Source organism: Otolemur garnettii, unplaced genomic scaffold, assembly GCF_000181295.1.
Source record: "Otolemur garnettii isolate 467f Iridium unplaced genomic scaffold, OtoGar3 scaffold00048, whole genome shotgun sequence".
Taxonomy (NCBI): domain Eukaryota; kingdom Metazoa; phylum Chordata; class Mammalia; order Primates; family Galagidae; genus Otolemur; species Otolemur garnettii.
Window position 1 is genome coordinate 6,043,456 of NW_003852443.1, and position 19,266 is coordinate 6,062,721.

The window sequence follows — 19,266 nt, forward strand, 5'->3', positions numbered from 1 at the left end:
AGAGCAGAGCTGTCCAACTTTTTATGATGAGAAGTGAGTAAATTTAAGCCTTGGTGAGGAGGGAGGGTGTGCTGGATCATGAGTTAAAAAAGAAGAAAATCACAGCTCTCTCCCACACTCAACAGTCAGTACCACAATCTTCTCCTCATAGTGCTTTATAATTTGGAGAGAAGTGGAAGGTGGGACTGATCTTTGTCAGTTTTGATTGTCTTCCTTTCCTAGAACCCCCAATTTGAAATTCTGGAATGCCCAGGTAAAAGATTATCAACCACTGCTAGTGTGAAAACAACAATCTAATTTTCTTATTGGCTTGAATATTGAATCCATGGGCGTTACATGCACATTGAAGTACTAAGTGTAAAAGCACAAGGCTGATTAAGGGATTCAGTCCCTACCAGCAATAAATTGGAAAGCTGGGTAATTTCATTTTATAATTACCTTATAGATCCAAGAAATCACTAGCACTTAAGATCATATTTTTCTGTAAAAAAAAAAAAGTACTAAAAATGATTCTTGACAGTGTAGTAAATAGACTATATGGAAAACTTTCCATTCTAAAGTGACTAAGCAAAACCCTTTACTTTTTCTTTTTAGAAAAATCCATTAAGAAGCCAGAAGAAATATACAAGTAAGAATCAGTCTGTGATATCACAGAAATGCTGCTGTAAATAGACATAAAATGGAAGAACTTTTGGAAAATAGAAAATAGGTGGGTACAAATTAACCATGAAACCCAGCAGAGTTGAATGAAAACGTGGATCCCCACAAAAGTAAGTTTTCCCAACAGAACCAAAGAACAACCCCAAGGTCATAGATAATAGATCTCCGAGTAGCAGTGAGCTATCTATCAGTAGGCATGATAATTAATTTAAAGACTGGAACATTTTTTTCAGTCTCATCAATCTTAGTTTTTAGTTGCAATACTTGCCTCTAAGAGAAAATCATGACTAGAGCTTTAGAACTAAGGTGATATTAGCTGAAAAAAACTCTCAGAATTTAGAGTAGGAGGGAGAAGTAGGTAATCACCAATGGACAAGAGACTGACTACAGGAGGGGAAACTCTTTGGATACCAAAAGACCAGAATTGTATTTTCCATACCCACAGAATGGAACCAGCACTTTCTGTGACAGTCCTTGTCAGGGGAACAGAGGTTTTCGCTATTGCTAGGAAGAGTGCATCCAGTTAACAGCATTATAAATATACCAAAGATCACCAAGAATTTGAGGAAAGTCAACACCAATCTGAAAAAAATTACTCTTCAATGAAAATGTTGGTGCAATTGATATTAGAGATTTTAAAATAAGTATTACTACTATCCTCAGAGAAATTCTAAGGGCAATCATATCCATAAAATAAAAAATGCTACTGTGAAGAGAGAAGTAATTAAGTCCTGGAAACTTAAATCAAGATAGTATTTTTTTTTTTTTTTTAATTTCAGTAGCAGGGCTGAATGAATCTCAGGATGTTTTTCACTGTTTCCCTCTATAGGCTTCCATGTTGATTAAATTTTATCTTTAGGCTCCAAGTGGTGGCCCCCAGTCAGTTTCAGGATTTCCCCTCATGGCCAAAAGACAACTGCAGTGACCACAGGCCTTATGTTCTTAAAGACCCAGCCATAGATGGCAATCTATTCTGGTAGTGGCTGCATGGCTCCCAAAGGTGAGTTTCACCCTAGAAAAATAGTGGTGGGAAAGAGGAGAAATGGATATGGTGAGCCAAACAACTACACCTAGAATGGGGGAACTTCTCATGTTCAAAGGCCACACCTAGGATGGGGGAACTTCTCATGTTCGAAAGCCACATTAATTTAGCTATAACCAAATAAGGCTGCATTCAAGAAACCTCAATTAGATAAACTTAAATGTATGTTTAAAATGTAAACATCGAACTATTATGTACTTAATTAGAAAAACTAAAAACTATTTGTTTATTTTAATGTTGACTGACCTTTTAGTGACTTTGTGGTGTCTTCGTGGTTGGAAAGCCTTGAATGTTTGGTTGCAGCCTGGAGATCCACAGTTCAGTTTCAGCTGATCCTCTAGAGGAGTATCAAGTCACTGATGCCCTGAAGGGAGTGCTGATTCTCACTGGGCAGGAGAATGGAGCTTCACATTAATAAGTGGTTGAAAAGCAAGAAAGCACTTTTCAGACATGTTGCCAAAGGTGTGGATATGCTACTGCATTTTTCCATATTTCAGTTGGATCTCCTTTAGTACCAAACAAAGACTTTAAAATGTCATCTACTGAGAGCTCAATCAATTCCATCTGTAGTTCATTAGGCACCTTGGTGATATCAGCTAGGTGAGGCTGAAATGTCAGAGTGTGATGTCATGATTCTCAAGGGCAGTGAACCTTTCATTGCATTCCTTAATTAATAGTCCTATAACAGCTGCACAACTTGAGATGATTTGTATATATCATCAGGCAAGACTCATCAATGAGCTATGTTAGCTGGAGAAAATGTTCACTGAAAGTTTCCTTTCGAAAAGAATGTATTTTGAAAAAATATAGCTTTTTTTGTTTTACCTCGCAAAGAAATATTCCGATCGTTTTGATTTCACGTGTATCACACAGAGATGCTTCATTCCTATACAAATCTTATTCCAATAATCCACCTTGCTGATTCTGTTCCTCATAAACAGATTTAACTATCTGTTCTCACAAAGATAAAATTTTGGCTAACACCTATCTTGAGCTAGCCAACACATTGAGAATGATATAGACAATCAACATTGAACACCTCATAGCTCAACTTTAGCATGTTATAAAACTGAGAATGCCATGTTGCATTTGCTGGAATGTAGTTAACAATACTTACAATTTGTTGCAAAGTGTTACTTAAAATACTAGCTTTAGCACAGGGAGTTTGCTGATGCAAGGTACAATGAAAAGGAGTGAGAGCAACTGGATCTGTTAATACTTTTTAAAAAAAATCTCTGAGATAAACTCTTAATGTTTTCCTGTCATAGAAGGTACACTGTCTATATACATATTCTAACTAAATTTACAAAATTTAGCCCAACTTCATAACATCTATCTTGAAAGTTATAGAAACTATCCATTCCCCAAGTTCTGTTTGCACCATTGCCCAAAGGGAGTAATTCTTTGTGGCTAAGAAAATCTATTATAACCCCCAAAGAAGTATAAATGCCAAGCCAGTGGTCTCAGATGATTCTACTGATACCTCTTTTGATTCATCCAAAACAAAATCCAAAAATTGAATAATACATATTTTCCTTTTAAATGACAGAATGCAGTTGTTCTGTTAAGTGGTTGAAGGCTAGTTCATACTGCCAATCAGTTAAGATGCTCCTTGAAAGAGGCAGGTGTTTGTACTTGGAGATGTTGCAGGAGTCTGACCATCCTGTAACTTTGTGCATTCTTTCACATTTTTTACATCACTGTAGGGCTTCTCTTTTCCCCCCAGAGTATATAAACTACTTTATAAGTTTATCTAGTGGCACTATTTCCAGATCTTAGTGCTGCTTGAAAGAATTGTCTTTGCTTTTCATCTTTTAATTTCTGCAATATGACCTTTCCTGCTTCTCCCTCCCTCATTTAAAATATTAGGCTTAATGTGCATGAAATGTACAGTATCTTTAAACACTCAGTTTAACAATTGATGTCCCTGACATTTCACTTTGACACTTCTTCTTTTATTTTTATTGTGAAAGTACATTCTCATCCTTTCAAATGCATGTTTGAGCTTCTGATTATCCTTCAATTTTTTTTTTGTTTGCAGCAATTTTTAAAACCATGGATAAGTTAAAAATTTATTTTTTTTCAAACATGAGTTCCTTTGTGGAACCAATGCCGTGCAGACAGCTCAAAATATCAATGAAGTGTTTGGGAAGGATATGGCTGATGAAAGCACTGCATGTTAATGACTTGAGAAATTCCATTCTGGTAATTTTAATCTTGAATATGAGCCATGTGGGTCACCTGAGACTAAGATGGATAACGATGAGTGGAAAGCTGTAGAGGAAATGAATCCATCGCAACCTACACATGAAGTAGCAGCAAGGGTTGACGTTAATATTCCAACAATATTGGACCCTTTGAAACAAATTAGCAAGGTCAAGAAGCTGGATAGATGGGTTCTGCATGAATTAAACAAGTGTCAGAAGAGAAATTGTTTTGAAGCTTGCCTTTCTTTGGTGTCATGACTACTGGCGGACCATTTCTTTACTGTATTGTTACATGTGATTTAAAAAAAAGTTTCCTTTTGACAACCACAAAAATTTATCACATGGTTGGATAACAGTGAAGTGCTGAACACAGTCCAAAACTGAACATTCATCAAAAAAAGCTAGTGGTGTGTTTGGTGGTCCAGGACTGGTATTATCCGCTATTACAGCGTCACAAAACCTGGTCTATTGATGACAGTAGAAGTCAGCTGCATCCAGTTGGATGAACTAATGAGGCTGCTTATGATTAAACAGTTGAGATTGGCCAATAGAGACAGACGATCCTCTTGCAAGACAAAGCTGGACCACATGTTACACAAACATGGCTGATCAAACTACAATAACTAGACTTGGAACTCTTGTCATCCACTATTTTTGCCTGACTTTGCACCAATTGACTACTGCTTCTTCAAGGCTTTGGACCACTTCTTGCAGGAAAAAAATTTCAATTCCCAACAAGCTGGGGAAAATGCCTTTCACAATTTCATTGCCATTTGCCCTCTAGGCTTCTTCATGGCTGGGACAAGTTGGAAACTGTGTCTGTATTTTAAGAACATACTTTGATTTAATGTGCTCCTTCTTGTTTGAGGCAAAATAAACTAAACTTTTGATTTGAAGTCATAGATTTCATATTTGATGACTGATGTTGCTCCTTATGATTTCTGGATTTCTTTAGTTGATATTGCAGTGTCATAAAACTAGCAATCATCTTATCTTTAGCAGAAATAAGATAATATTGCAATTCTCAAGCCTCATCTAAAGCTCTCTTCCTTCAGTGTTCTCTTGGTCTTCTTTGAAAAGATGGGCTATTAATCAAAAAAAATTAAAAAGTACTATCAAATTGTGCAACTAATCACAAATTCCACTTCAAACAGTACACAGTGCTCCATTGTCAAAAGCTGGCAACAGACTGGTGTACTTGACCATCATGAACTCTTACAACCAGCCTCATGTAGTAGTGACACCATAAGCTGGGAAAAGTTAAAACTAAATCATAAGGATAGCAGCTGTCAATTTTTATCCCTTATAGCTTACAAGGCGGCAGTTAAGTTCATGAACTTGCCACTGTACAGACAACTCAGTAAAATTTCATACCTTGAGGATTTGTTCTGTAAAATTTAGATTCAGTCAAAAGGCCTCACTTAAGGACCTAGAAGACCACATGTGGATTTGGGGCTGCATCTTCCCCACTCCTGAATTATACAAATCAAACAGTCAAAAAATAAGATCAATAATCTGAAAATTAAATTTTTGTACTTAACTTTAACTTAACTTTTTAATGGCATTATATTTGAGACTCTGATTCTTGAGAACTATACCAAGTTGAGAAAATGAAAACATAATTTTGTCACCAAAGTTTCGTATTAAAAATATTTAGTTACAAACATTCAAAGTGCATCATGAAGAATAAATACTTTTGGTGTCAGCATTATGGAAACTCAAAATGTTTTCAAATCCTCAAATCTCTTTGCTAAATATATGAATAATCACTGAATTTTTTTTTCATTTTTGAAAATTCTAAAATCTGCATTATCCATACAGCACCAAAATTAGGTGATATTATAATAACAGTGCATAAATCTGGCCAAATATAATTTCTTTTTATATATGACAATCCTCAATGTTGACTTAATGCACTTCATTGCTAGCTATCCTTTTCATATAAGACAAACAGAGCCATCCGATGTTCAATGGAGAATTTTTGTACTGTGATGCTCCTTGATAAGGTTTAGGCCATTTTATTTATTTTTATTTTTTTTGCAGTTTTTGGTCTAGGCTAGGTTTGAACCCACCACCTCCGGTATTTGGGGCCGGTGCCCTACTCCTTTAAGCCACAGGTGCCGCCTGGGTTAAGGCCATTTTATAGAAGGATGAACATAGATTTGAAGGTCAGTTATTAGAAGTGGGCAATTCAATGCATTCCCAAAACCAAAAGCAGAATTGCTGGACTAATATTACATTGCTTCTTCTAATTGCTGCCAGCTCCATCCTTTACTCCATCCACATGATAGCATATTCATAATGAAGACTACTGATGCAGCCTCAAGAGCTTCCAGGTGTTAAAGAAAACAGCATTTTTTTTTTCCTATGATAGCCTTAGGCACAAATTGATATAAGTAAAGGGCAAGCACAAATTTCTTTTATGGTAACCAATAGAAAATGAGGACAGTAATTTGATCATTGGGAAGCTGAAAATTTAATATTCTCCGTTAAGTCTTCTGTTCAAATTTGATTATGTATTTGGATAAGAAAATATTCTAAAATACCATTTCAATTTCCTCTTCAAGTAATATTTTGGCAAAGTACTCAGAATGCAAGCTTTCACAAGAATTTCTCAAATGGCATGATTTTTGTCTAACAATCAAGAGGACTATGTTAAACTTTCACAGCCTCTAGAGATTGCTGATAAATCTAACTACCATTTACTCTCATGTATTATAATGAATTACACTTTGGAAAAAATAATCTGTCAGCAAAATAATTAAAAATAAACTTTTGTGATTTTTAGCAAATACTAAGTCCACAAGGTATCAATGCTCAGTGTTTATAAAGATAAACCATGTTGAGAAGTTTTACCTTATCTTCAGTAATTTATAATATAGATATTTATAATATCTAGATGTGAACTATCATCATCTTTTCATCAAAGATCTTCAAGAAGCTGTCACTTTCTCACTTGTAAATCAAAAAATGAGGGTATTAACTAGTGGGTGTGGGATGTTCTAGATACCCCAGCATATCTGAAACTCAATGATTGTGCTTTTACTTCTATTATAACTATATTTGCAGCCTAATACCTTACATCATTTATGACACTAGAAGATGGCATAAAATACCCCAAATGTACCCCACAAATTGGGCTTTTTTATTGATGGCATTTGGCAAGATGATTATAATGTTTATATAAAAATGAAAAGGGCCTAAAATTGTCAAAAAATGTTGAAAAATATGAACAAATTTGGAGAATGTACCCTGCCTAACTTCAAAACTGGCTGTACAGCTTTGTGAGACTCTGTGGCATCAGCAATAGGTAAATAAATAGATTAATGAAATGGAATAAGAAGTGGTGCGATAGATTGAGAAGGACCTGAGGGAATGTTTTGGCATGATGAAAATGTTTGATGTCTCTGCAGGGGTTTGGATTGTACCGGTGTATCTATCTGTCAAAAATGATCCAGCTATGTAATTAAAAGTTCTTTTTAGTGTATTTACATTATACTTTAATGAAAAAAGTAGGCTTTGATTTTTTTTCCAGCCATTAACACTGAGTCTCACAATATCCATTATATATCTTGCTTTCCATCTGCAACTTGAGTTAACATTCATCCTATCTCAGCAGATAGAAATGTGAGCACTGACAAAGTTGGGTCATTTAAAGCCATTTTTCTTGTGCCTTTCCACTTATTTGGGCCTTGGAAAATTTCCCTCAGCTAATGGTCTTCATCACAAAGGACTTGCACATCTTCTGTCAAATTCATCCTAAGATATTTTATCATTTTATGAAGTTATTGTACATGCTATTTAAAACTTTTTTTTTATTTTAAATTGTTCACTAAGAGCATATGGAAATACAATTTATTTTTTTACATTGTCTGTGTTTTGTAATTTTGCTCAGCTTGCTTGTTTTATTATTCATTTTATTTCTAGTTTTATCATAAGTTACTTATGATTTTCTACATCTACATTCTGTTATCTGCCAAAACTTTTTACTTATTTCTTTTCTTTGTTTTATATTTTCTATCTCTTTTTCTTGCCTTAATGCATATCCAGTATGACCCCAGTATATGTCATATCCAGTGATAATAGCAGTATTCTTCTCTTGTTCCTATTTCAGGAAGAAGATATTAAATATTTCACTATTCAGTATATTAAAAATTGTAGGTTTTTTAAAAATGTCCTTCATCAGATTAAGAAAGCTTTATTTTATTCCTAGTTTGCTGAGAATTTTTGGCACTCTGGAATAAAGCTCACTTACTAATGAAGTTTTATCTACCATTTTATATCTTGCTGGATTCACCTTACTAATATATTATTTTTGTAGGCTGATGGATATTAGCCTACAATTTCTTTTTTTCCAATTTCTCTATCTGGTTCTGGAATTTGGTTCTATTCAGTCTAATAAAATAAGGATGGCATTCTCTTTTGCTCTAAAATAATATGTATAGGATTGATACTACATATTTCTCTTCTGAAACTGATAGAATTCTAAGGGCCTGGGGTTTTTTAATGGAGAATGGTTTTTAAATGTTCCATGCACTTTCTGTTACAAATTTGACTTTAAAGACTATCATATTTTTAGGCCAGGTGTGGTGGCTCATGCCTGTAATCCCAGAACTTTGGGAGGCCAAGGAAGGTGGATTGCTTGAGTTTAGGAGTTCTAGACCAGCCTGAGCAAGAGTGAGCTCCAGTCTCTATAAAAGTAGCCAGGTGTTGTGGCAGGTGCCTATAGTCCCAGCTACTTGGAAGGCTGAGGCAAGGGAAAAACTTGTACTGAAGAGTCTGAGGTTGCCTTGAGCTATGATACCACAGCATTCTACCAAGGGTAAAAAAGTAAGACTGCCTCAAAAAAAAAAAAAAAAAGACTAACATATTTTTTTATTTCTTATTGTATTGGGTTTGTTGTGTTTCCAAAGAATTTATCCATTTCTTCTATGTGATCAAATTTATTTGAAAACCCTTGGAACAAACTGCTCTTTTAATGTCTGTGGGATCTGTAGAGACATCTGCTTTTTCATTGTTTACATAGGCAATATGCTTCACTCATTTCTTCACCATTAGTACTAGAAATTTATCAAATTTGCTAAATATTTCAAATTTTGACAAAACTTCAACAAATGAAGTTTTTCTAATGCGTGCGTTTTCTGTTTTAGATAGAGTTTTGTTCTTATTTTTGTTTTATTGTCCTACTTCCTTGGATTTAATTTGTTCTTTTTTCCTCTGCTACCTTCTAAAGAAATACATGTCTAACCTTAATAATGCCCCTTTCCTCTCTTAAATAATGTAGTAACAAAACTATGCATTTCTTTCTTAAGAACTATGTTAGCTGCATCTCCAAATTTTGATATGTTGAGCTTGCATCACATAGAGTTCAAAATGTTTTTAAAATTTTTCTTATTATTGCCTTCTGGCCTTTGGATTATTTACAACTATGGTGCTTAATTTTCAAATATATAGGTATTTTCTATATATCTTATTGATAGTGTTATGTAATTTAATACTGCTGTGATAAGAAAAAATATCCTCTATGTTTAAGATCCTTCTAATTGTATTGAAACTGGTTTTATGTCCCAGTATATGGTCTATTTTGGTGAATATTCTATGCTTGTTTTGGAAGAATATGTAATGGTGGTAACGGTTTCTGTATCAATTAGGGGGTACTTTTCAAAGTTTGGGTTTTTTTATTTTTAAAAAATATAGATCCAAATAGTTCTATTAAATATGGAGGAAAACTATTAAAGCCTCTAGCTATAATTTCAAATTTCTTTCTTTAGTTCTGTCAGGTTTTATGTGTTTGTGTGTCTTGTTATTAGATAATACAAGATAATACAGTTAGTTTTATTAATGAATAAATACATTTAGTTTTATTAATGAATAATTATTAGATAATGCAAGATAATACATTTAGTTTTCTTAATGAATTTATCTTTTTATTGTTAAGAAATGTTTCATGCACTTTCTGCTAACACTGTTTTTTGTATGTTTGTTTATTCTTTTTTGAGACATGCCCTTGCTTTGTCGCTCTGACTAAAGCACAGTGGCCTTATCATAACTCACTGCAACCTGCAACTCCTCGGCTCAAGTGATCCTCCTGCCACAGCCTCATGAGTAGCTTAGACTACAGGAGTGTGTACAAGACACAGAAAATAACACAATCATTTTCACTATTTACTTTCTCTTATATTAATATACACTTCTCAGTATTATCATGCCTTGTTCTACCTTCTTTTTGCACAGTATAGCTTTTATTCATCCTTTACTTTCAACCTACAAGTTCTGACAATTGAGGCTGTGAACTCATCCTAGAAAAATTGCCACATACCTCATTGCTGAATATCAGTGCTGTCACCTTCAAAGCCCTCCCCTTGGGAAGCTGTGCACTGATAGCCTGTGCCTCATCCATCATTCAAAGCAATTTTGGAATTCTTTTTCTGGAATGGCCATCAAAGCTGTCCTCATATTACTCTTGATGTCCTAAATGTCATCAAAATGTCTTCCTTTCAGTATTTTCTTTATCTTAGGATAAATGAAAAGGTATTGGGGGTCGGGTCGAGTGAATAGGAAGGGTGTTCCAATAGAGTGATTTGTCAATTGGCTGAAAACCCCCTCACGACATGAGCCATGTCTCCTAGTGGACTGTCATGATGCAAGCGCCAAGAGTTGTTGGTCAAGATTTTCCTAATGGTTTCAATATCAATGTTTTCTTGGTTTGTAATGCTTCCCCCCATGAGCAGACAGTTTTGATGCACAATTCAATGAATTTTTGCAATGCTTTTGTCAGTTTTCCTTGTTACTGGCTGCCCTAACTTTTCTTCAACAGGGATGCTTTCTTTCTCCTCAGAAAAATGTTCAATCCATCCATACACTGCCATTTTCTTCATAGAATTATCCCCACAAACTTGGACTAACATGTCCTTGATTTCACTTATAATTTTGCAAGTTTTAACAAGAAATTTACAAATGTTTGTACATTGCTCTAATTCAAACTAAGACACAACCGCATATTGACACAAACACCACCATGAGACACTGATATACCAAGGTTATGAAACCTTACTAAGTTGTTTGTACAGTGCTGCCAACATTAAGTGCAAATTCATGAAGTTGTCAGACCTCGTATCTATGACTTTATGTTTAAAATGTATGCATATTTCTTACAAACATCATGTGGTTAGTTCTTATTTTGCATTCAGATTGACATATTACATTAAGATTTAATGTAATTGTTGATATATTTTAATTTTAATCTATCATCTTATTTTTTTATTTGTGTCAACTGTTCTCAGTTCCTGTGTTGTAGATAAATTGGGCACTGTTTTAAAAAATATTCATTTTGTCTTTTCCATTGACTATGAGCCTTTTGTAAGGGTGTGCTATAGTCATTACAATATGCATTTTTAACTTATGATAGTATGCTTCAAAAATAATCTACTACTTTGAAAACAATGTGAGCTATATATAACAGTACACTGCCAGTTACCACTCTTTCTTCTTTTTGTACTCCTTTTGCTTAATATTTTACTTCTATGAATGGTATACATATTGTATGTATATGGTAAAATTTGGTAAAAACATATTTAAGACATATATACTGTTCTACCATTCTTCATGGCTTTATGCAGAACCATGTTTCTATTTGGTGTTTGTTCTGTTCAGCCTAAAACAATTTTTTTTTTTTAAAGCATCTTGTACTACCTGGTACTCATTATAAGCTTGGAGGGCATGTGGATTTCTATCAGTTCTCCTCTAGACTTTATAAGGTGGGGCTCTTATACCTTAGAATAGGTTTTGCTCAGTTCTTTACTCTGACCTTAATCTTTCTATCTGTTGAAGGAACTTGGAAAGGAGTTGTGGGTAGGGGGTGTTTTTTTCTCCAAGACTCTTAGTTCTTCTAAATGAATATGCTTATCTGCACGCAACCTCTACAAACCATCACAAGGGTAATTCTTCTCACACAGATGGTAGCTTCCTCTTCCTCCCATTACTATGACAAAAATGGATATAATCATGAGTCTCTTCTTTCCTGGGAGAGGCTCATTATTTTTGGAATTTCAGTTTACTAGTTTTCTTTACAAACTCATACCTCTGACGATTACCCTATTTTCACACTTTTAAGTTGGGATTGATGGTTTCTTGAAAATGTCTGTGTCCTAAGTGGAATTAGAAGTATCCTCAAATTTTAATTTTAAAAAGAATATTTGCTTAACCTAAGATATAAATAATTTATTGTATTTTTATATAACATAAAAAAGTAGCAGAAATTTATCTTTATGCCCTGTACATATTATAAATATTTAATCAATTTGTGTCAGACTCTCAAATATAAAAATGATGCTTATGATTTATTAATTTATCTCCTAAATATTTGTACTTGGCAAGAAGAATTGATAACCTTTTCTTTCTTATTTCTATTATGAAAATAATGGGAATTTTTTCAAATAAAAATTATTGTACTATTATCAACTTGAATTATTTCACCTCTACCTCCGACCTACTTGAAGATTCCCATTGACTGAAAGTCAAGAGCCCAGAGTACTTATAAAAGCTCTACTTGGAAATTCATGAGACATGTAATATAATATATCTTATTATTTATTGTTAAACTGCTTTTCTATTTCTTTAACAATTAAAATTGACATTTTAGCTTATTTTACCCTCAATGTCACAACTTTTTTTTTTTTTTTGAGACAGAGCCCCAAGCTGTTGCCCTGGGTAGAGTGCTGTGGCATCACAGCTCACAGCAACTGCCAACTCCTGGGATCAAGAGATTCTACTCCCTCTCAAGTAGCTGGGACTACAGTATCTGCCACAATGCCTGGCTATTTTTTGGATGCAGCAATCATTGTTGTTTGGTGGGCCTGGGCTGGATTTGAACCTGCCAGCTCAGGTGTATGTGGCTGGCGCCTTAGCTACTTGAGCCACAGGTGCCAAGCCCACAACTTTAGTCTTAAGTCACTTTCAGGTGTTTCCAAAATCAAATCGGTTCTCAGCACATAGGAGACAAAAGCAACTTTAGATGAGGAATAGCAGTATCAATCTTGTGAATGTCCTGCTGTTTCAGTATTGCCTTACATTAATGAAAGATTATAGGCTTTCAGGTCTTCCATACCTTATTATAGTACTAACTTTTATACAGATTCTATTATGTATTAAAGAGGTTGATGTCACTTCTTATTAAAATAACTAAGAAAATACCTTAACAATATGCCAACAGTTGTCAAGATGAGAATAAAATCAGATTCTGTTCCTTCTATAGTAGTGCCAAAGAAGATAAAATACCTGGGAATATCTAACAAAAGATGTAAAAGATCTCTGGAAAAATAATTATGAAACTTTGAGAAAGGAAACAGCAGAAGATGTCAACAAATGGAAGACCATATCATGCTCATGACTGAGAAAAGTCAACATTGTTAAAATGTCCATACTACCCAAAACAATCTATATATTTAATGTATTCCCTATCAAAACACCAATGTCATACTTTAAAGAACTTGAAAGAATAGTACTTTGATTCATATGGAATCAGAAAAAATCCAAAGAGCAAATAAAGTTCTAAGAGCTAAAAACATATCTGGTGGCATCATGTAGCCAGATTTCAGGTTATACTACAGGTCTATAGTGAACGAAATAGCATGGTACTGACACAAAAATAGAGATGGAGATCTATGGAATAGGATATAGAATCTAGAGATGAATCCAGCCACATATTGTCATTTCATCTTCAATAAGCATAATAAAAACATTCACTGGGAAAATCAATTCTTATTTAACAAATGGTGCTGTGAGAAGAGGTTGTCCACATGTAGAAGTCTGAAACTAGACCCACACCTCTTACCAATGACAAAAATTGATTCTCGCTGGATAAAAGATTTAATTTAAGACACAAAACAATAAAAATTCTAGAGGAGAGTGTGGGGAAAACACTTGAAAATATTGGCCTGGGAAAAAAGTTTTATGAAGAACAGCCCCCCCTGGAAATTGCAGCAACACCAAAAATAAATAACTGGGATATGAGCAAGCTAAAAAGCTGTTGAACAGCTAAGGGTATCACAAAATAGCAACGGACAGCCTTTGGAATGGGAGAAGAGTTTCGCATGTTATGAATCTGACAGAGGCCTGATAACTAGAATCAAAAAAGAACTCAAGTTAAACAATAAAAAAAGTACAAACAATCCCCTCTCTAAGTGGGCAAGAGACTTGAACAGAAACTTCTCCAAGGAGGACAGATGAATGGCCAACAAACACATGAAATAAATGTTCATCATCTTTAATCACCAGAGAAATGCAAATCAAAACCACTCTAAGATACCACCTAATTCTAGCAAAATTTGCCACATCACAAAGTCCCAAAACACCAGATGCTGGCATGGATGTGGGGAGAAGGGAACATTTCTACACTGCTGGTGGGATTGCAAACTGATATAGCCTTTTTGGAGAGAAGTATGTAGAATCCTCAAAGGTCTAAAAGTAGACCTTCCACGTGATCCTGCAATCTCATTGTTAGGTAGGTATTTACCCAGAAGAATAAAAATCATTTTACCACATAGAATTTTGCACCACAATGTTTATTCCATACCATTGGAATTGCCACATCTTGGAAGCAACCTAAGTGACCATCAACCCATGAATGGATCAACAAACTGTGGTATATGTATACCATGGAATACTATTGAACCATTAAAATGGATGGAGACATTATATCTTTTACATTTACCTGGATGGAGTTGAAATGCATTCTTTTTAGTAAAGTATCGCAAAAATGGAAAAATAAATATCCAGTATATTCCATACTAATACGAAACCAATATATAAATAATTAAATGCTCATATGAACAATAAAACACAAATATAGTCTAGTATGGGGGTAGAGTGAGGCAGGAGGGGACAAAAGGAAGAGGGGAGGATGATCGGCAGAAGGTGGGAGGGCATGAGGTGGGATCTTACCTAGTGTGCAAATTGTGAGGGTGTATATCGCGTCCCCTGCACAAAAGGCTCTATAACAACTCGAACTTTACTCTGGAAGTAAGAACAATGTGATCTCAAAATTTGTACACTCATAATAATTTGAAATAAAACAAAGAAAGAAAGAAAAAAGAAAAGTATAAAAATAAATAAATAAACATACCTTAACAGAAAAAAGTAGCTTTGAAAAGAGTTTCAAAATGTGAATTTCAAAATTGAGCAATGGAAATCATTTTACTTAAGAACTAAAACAGCATAATAATCCTTCACTAGGTTAAGTGATTTAATTTTTAAAAATCGGCCACTTTTTTTAATGGCCACAATTCAGCACTACAGTGATCTCTGTTAGTGTAAAGAGCTTAATGTTTTCCAAATAATAAAATACCATCAGGTGCTCTATTACTTTATTTGCATTTTACCAATATGTCATTTTGTAGAAAATAAAATATGTTGAAACAGTGAGTTATTTATAGATTGTAATTCTATGCAATCTGTTATTCTACATTCACCTTTTTAGTAAGAAATTATTTCTCTAAATTGAAAATTTCCTTTTGTAGTGTACAAAGTAATCAGAATCTATGTCAACACACCTGTGCAAGATGCAGTTTAAATTGAAACAAAATAACAAATAAGATAATCTTATTTTGGAAATTAGAATCCCTTAACTTTTCAGAAATCTTTTCTGTTAACATATTTCATCATACTATGCGGTATTATTTAAAATAAAAATGCTAACCTGTCATACTGATTAAGTCTTTTTTTTCTTTTTTATATCTTTATGGGATATTCATCATCTAATTTTGAGAATAATCTCTCTATACCCCAAATGTAGAAAAAATATTTAGAGATAAGTAACAATCATGAAATTTTTCATGATTTGGAAACTCCAAACTAGTTTAGTATCCAAACTAAAATTTGGATACTCCAACCTTGAGAACTTATTCTAAACTATTGCAAGCACATACTGCTTGCCCCTCTGAAAAGCTTACCTGATGAACACCATTGGCCAAGAGCCGTAATTCACAGCCCTTTTCTATCTGCAAGTCATGAAGTCTACCATATTAAGTATACTACATCAGGTAGACTAAGTTAAAAATAATAACCAAAATGTTTATTACAGCTCTTAAGAGGTTTTTCAGATGTAATTATGACTAAAAATTTTTCACCATATTCTATGTGCACCCATATCAAATAGTGTTGAAATATACGAAATGTACCTGCATGCACACCCCTAACTACAGATCCCTAATTTTGAATGTATATCCAATTATTAACGGACTCATGAAGAAATATTTCTCTACTCCATGGCATATAGAATCAGTTCTGTTAAAAGTATTTTAGGGAATGAGAAAACCAAAATATAGTGAGATAAAATTACTTGGTAATTTGTGAAAAGAAATGATGTGATAGATGTCTCCTTAAATGACCAGTGAGCTTTACTATGTTACTAAAGTACTATGTTAATTTAAAAATGTATTAGTTTTTCTAGAATAAGAAACGTTAAACTATTTTAAAGATCTTTCTAAATAATTATGTCAAAATAATAAAATAAGGTACATCTTGAGTTCCTATGATGAGCCATCACATTTTGATTCTGTCAATCCTACACTGCCTAAAAATCATTGGCCAAGTTCACATTGAAAAATACAAATTTTTATAAATTTGGATTAAAAATACTTTAATAGTAATGTAGCTGAAGGGGTACACATCAAAAAAACATAAAGCTTAATATTCTGATTTCATATTTAGCCATTTTCTTCTGTAACTTTAATATCAATTGCATTCTGAACATGCCATTACTTTTAAGATGGAAATATGTAATTACAAATATTTACAGGCAGGAGATATTCATCCTATATGTCTTCACATATACAGATTAACTGCATCCCTATAATAACATTTGTAATGGCCCTTTTATTTGTTTAACAACCCAATAGAATACAAGTTCTATGGAGACAGAGATCATAATTTTTTTTAAACACTACTATATACAACTGGTGATCAATATATTTTTGTTGAATTTTTATTAATTCATTAAAAAATACCGACTAAATACCTCCCACAGACACCATGGTGGGTACAAAAAACTCTCATATGAACATAAATAAAAAGGACTTCATCTTATAGAAAAAAATATATAAAACACAATGCAGCAAGGGCAGCAGCAGCTGAGTGCAATGTTTACAAAAGTAATGAAGAAGAAAAGGGACCTTATCTTCTCAAGTAAAATCTACAAAAGACTCATGAAAGAGGTCCTGCCTATGCCAGATTTTCAAAGATGACTGGGATCTTGCCAGACCAATCAATGGGAAGATGAGACAAAGTTCTAATATATGGTATTATATTTGAAAAGACGCATTGGACATAATAAAAATCGACACAACTCATACCCCTAACAAAAAATGAATCAGTTCTTAGAGAATGTGACAGTTCTTACTCCCCAAAAAGTGATTTATCACTCCAAACATCCCATAAACGTCTCTCTGTTATTTCTACAGCTTGATCTTTCTCTAAGTTCCCATTGAATTTTATATTCTCACTATTAGTTCCATTCTAATTTAATCAGTATGCCCCACTTAGCAGCATAAGGTGCAGAATTAAATCACTTTCCTTTCATTCAAATTAAATGATTCTGAGGCTCTATGCTATCTTTTCAGAATACTCTCATTATTGATTGCTTCAAGCCCCCCAGGGATAGTTTCTTGGCTCAAATGGTCCATCTTGGTTACTTTTACCTCAGGAAAATAATTTAAAAACAAACAAACAAACAAAAAAAACTCTGTTAGAGAAGGGGCCTCAATCTCCCTATGGTACTGTGGCTGCTTTCATAGGACAGCTGTTATAACCTGAGCACTCTACCCAAAGAAATGTAGTTGAGGAAGGGAAGGTGCTTCCTGGGGGACTGTGTATAGTGGCTTGACCCACACTGAGGCCCATGCTTTGTAAGCCATCTTCCACATACCATTCCTGTCCTACGAAAGACAGCGTTTCCTGCCTGGTCTTGGGGAAGGTATAAACAGGGTAGTCTCATGCTTACATCTCATGACTCTATGCCACCTGCTACTTAGGTTCTTGGCATGAAAGTATTTTAATGACAAAACCTTTCTATTTATATACATATATACTCAGCCTTAAAAAAAAAAAAAAACACTAACACAAGCCCAGAGGGTTTCTTATTTTAGGCACATGCTATTTCATTAGCAATGTTTTTGTGTTGCTTCCAAGAATGCAGGAGGCCCTGCCTCTTTTAGGTACATTGCTAATAACCACTCCTTATCACTGGGAGAGTGATTTCTGTGTGTAAAAGATTTAAATCCAGTTCCTCCTATATGATGTTTCTTGATTAAATATATTTTCTAAAGCATAACTTTTTTTGCCAATTAAAATTTTGTCTTGATCCTCTACTGCATATCAAACTATGGTCACACTTTTTAGCTGGTGTCCAAGGGTCTCTGTGTTCTATTTTATTGTCTTCCTGCTCGTTTAAACATCATAACTCTTCACATAACAATAGTCTCAGATTTTCTTACACTAGTAAAAAATCATATGTCATCTACTTCTGATTCAATCATTTCATTTTATTCATGAGACAGGAGACTGGAATTTTAATGTTCTATTAGGATAAGGACTTTTCATATTCACTACTGTATATATTCCATGCTGAGACAAACACTTGGCCTATAGAAAGTGCTCACTAAATATTTATTGTGTGAATAAAAGTTTAGATTTATTTTCCAGTCTAATTATAAGGCACACATCAAAGTATATATATAGGAACTCATTGTATCATCATATCAAATTGAATATTAAAACGTTAATATAAAAATTATAGACCTGAACTGAGATGGCAAGGGCCATACTGCTTGTCCACCTGTTGTGTGTCTTTGTCCTCTTCAAGGAGCATCAGTCCCTTAGTTTTCATGTCACTGATCAGTACACAGATATTTTCCAACTCCTGCACAGATTACAGAGGCCAAAGAGGCCAGTGGGGCCTGGGCAAATTGTGTGATCTGACTGCATGAACATTCCAGTTAAGCTGCCTCATAGTGAGAGGGACAAAAATGGAAAGAACGTCACATCTCTTCTATTCAGGCTCTTTTTCTCCTCCACTCCTTTCCTACCCAGTGCTGCTGAGAGGTGTAAGTACCCCAAAGTCTGATTGAGCTGAGACTTTAAGGAACAACTGCATCACCAGCTATCTACCGATGGAGATGAACCAAAATGAAAATACTAAAATGACAGATAAAAAATTTCAAATAGGATAGATTGTATCATAGCTCAATGAAATCTAAGAAAAAATGTAAAACCAACTCACAGGAAACCAGAAAAACAATTTAGGAAATAAGTGAAAAATTTACTAAAGATAGTTTTTTCTTTTCTTTTCTTTTCTTTTCTTTT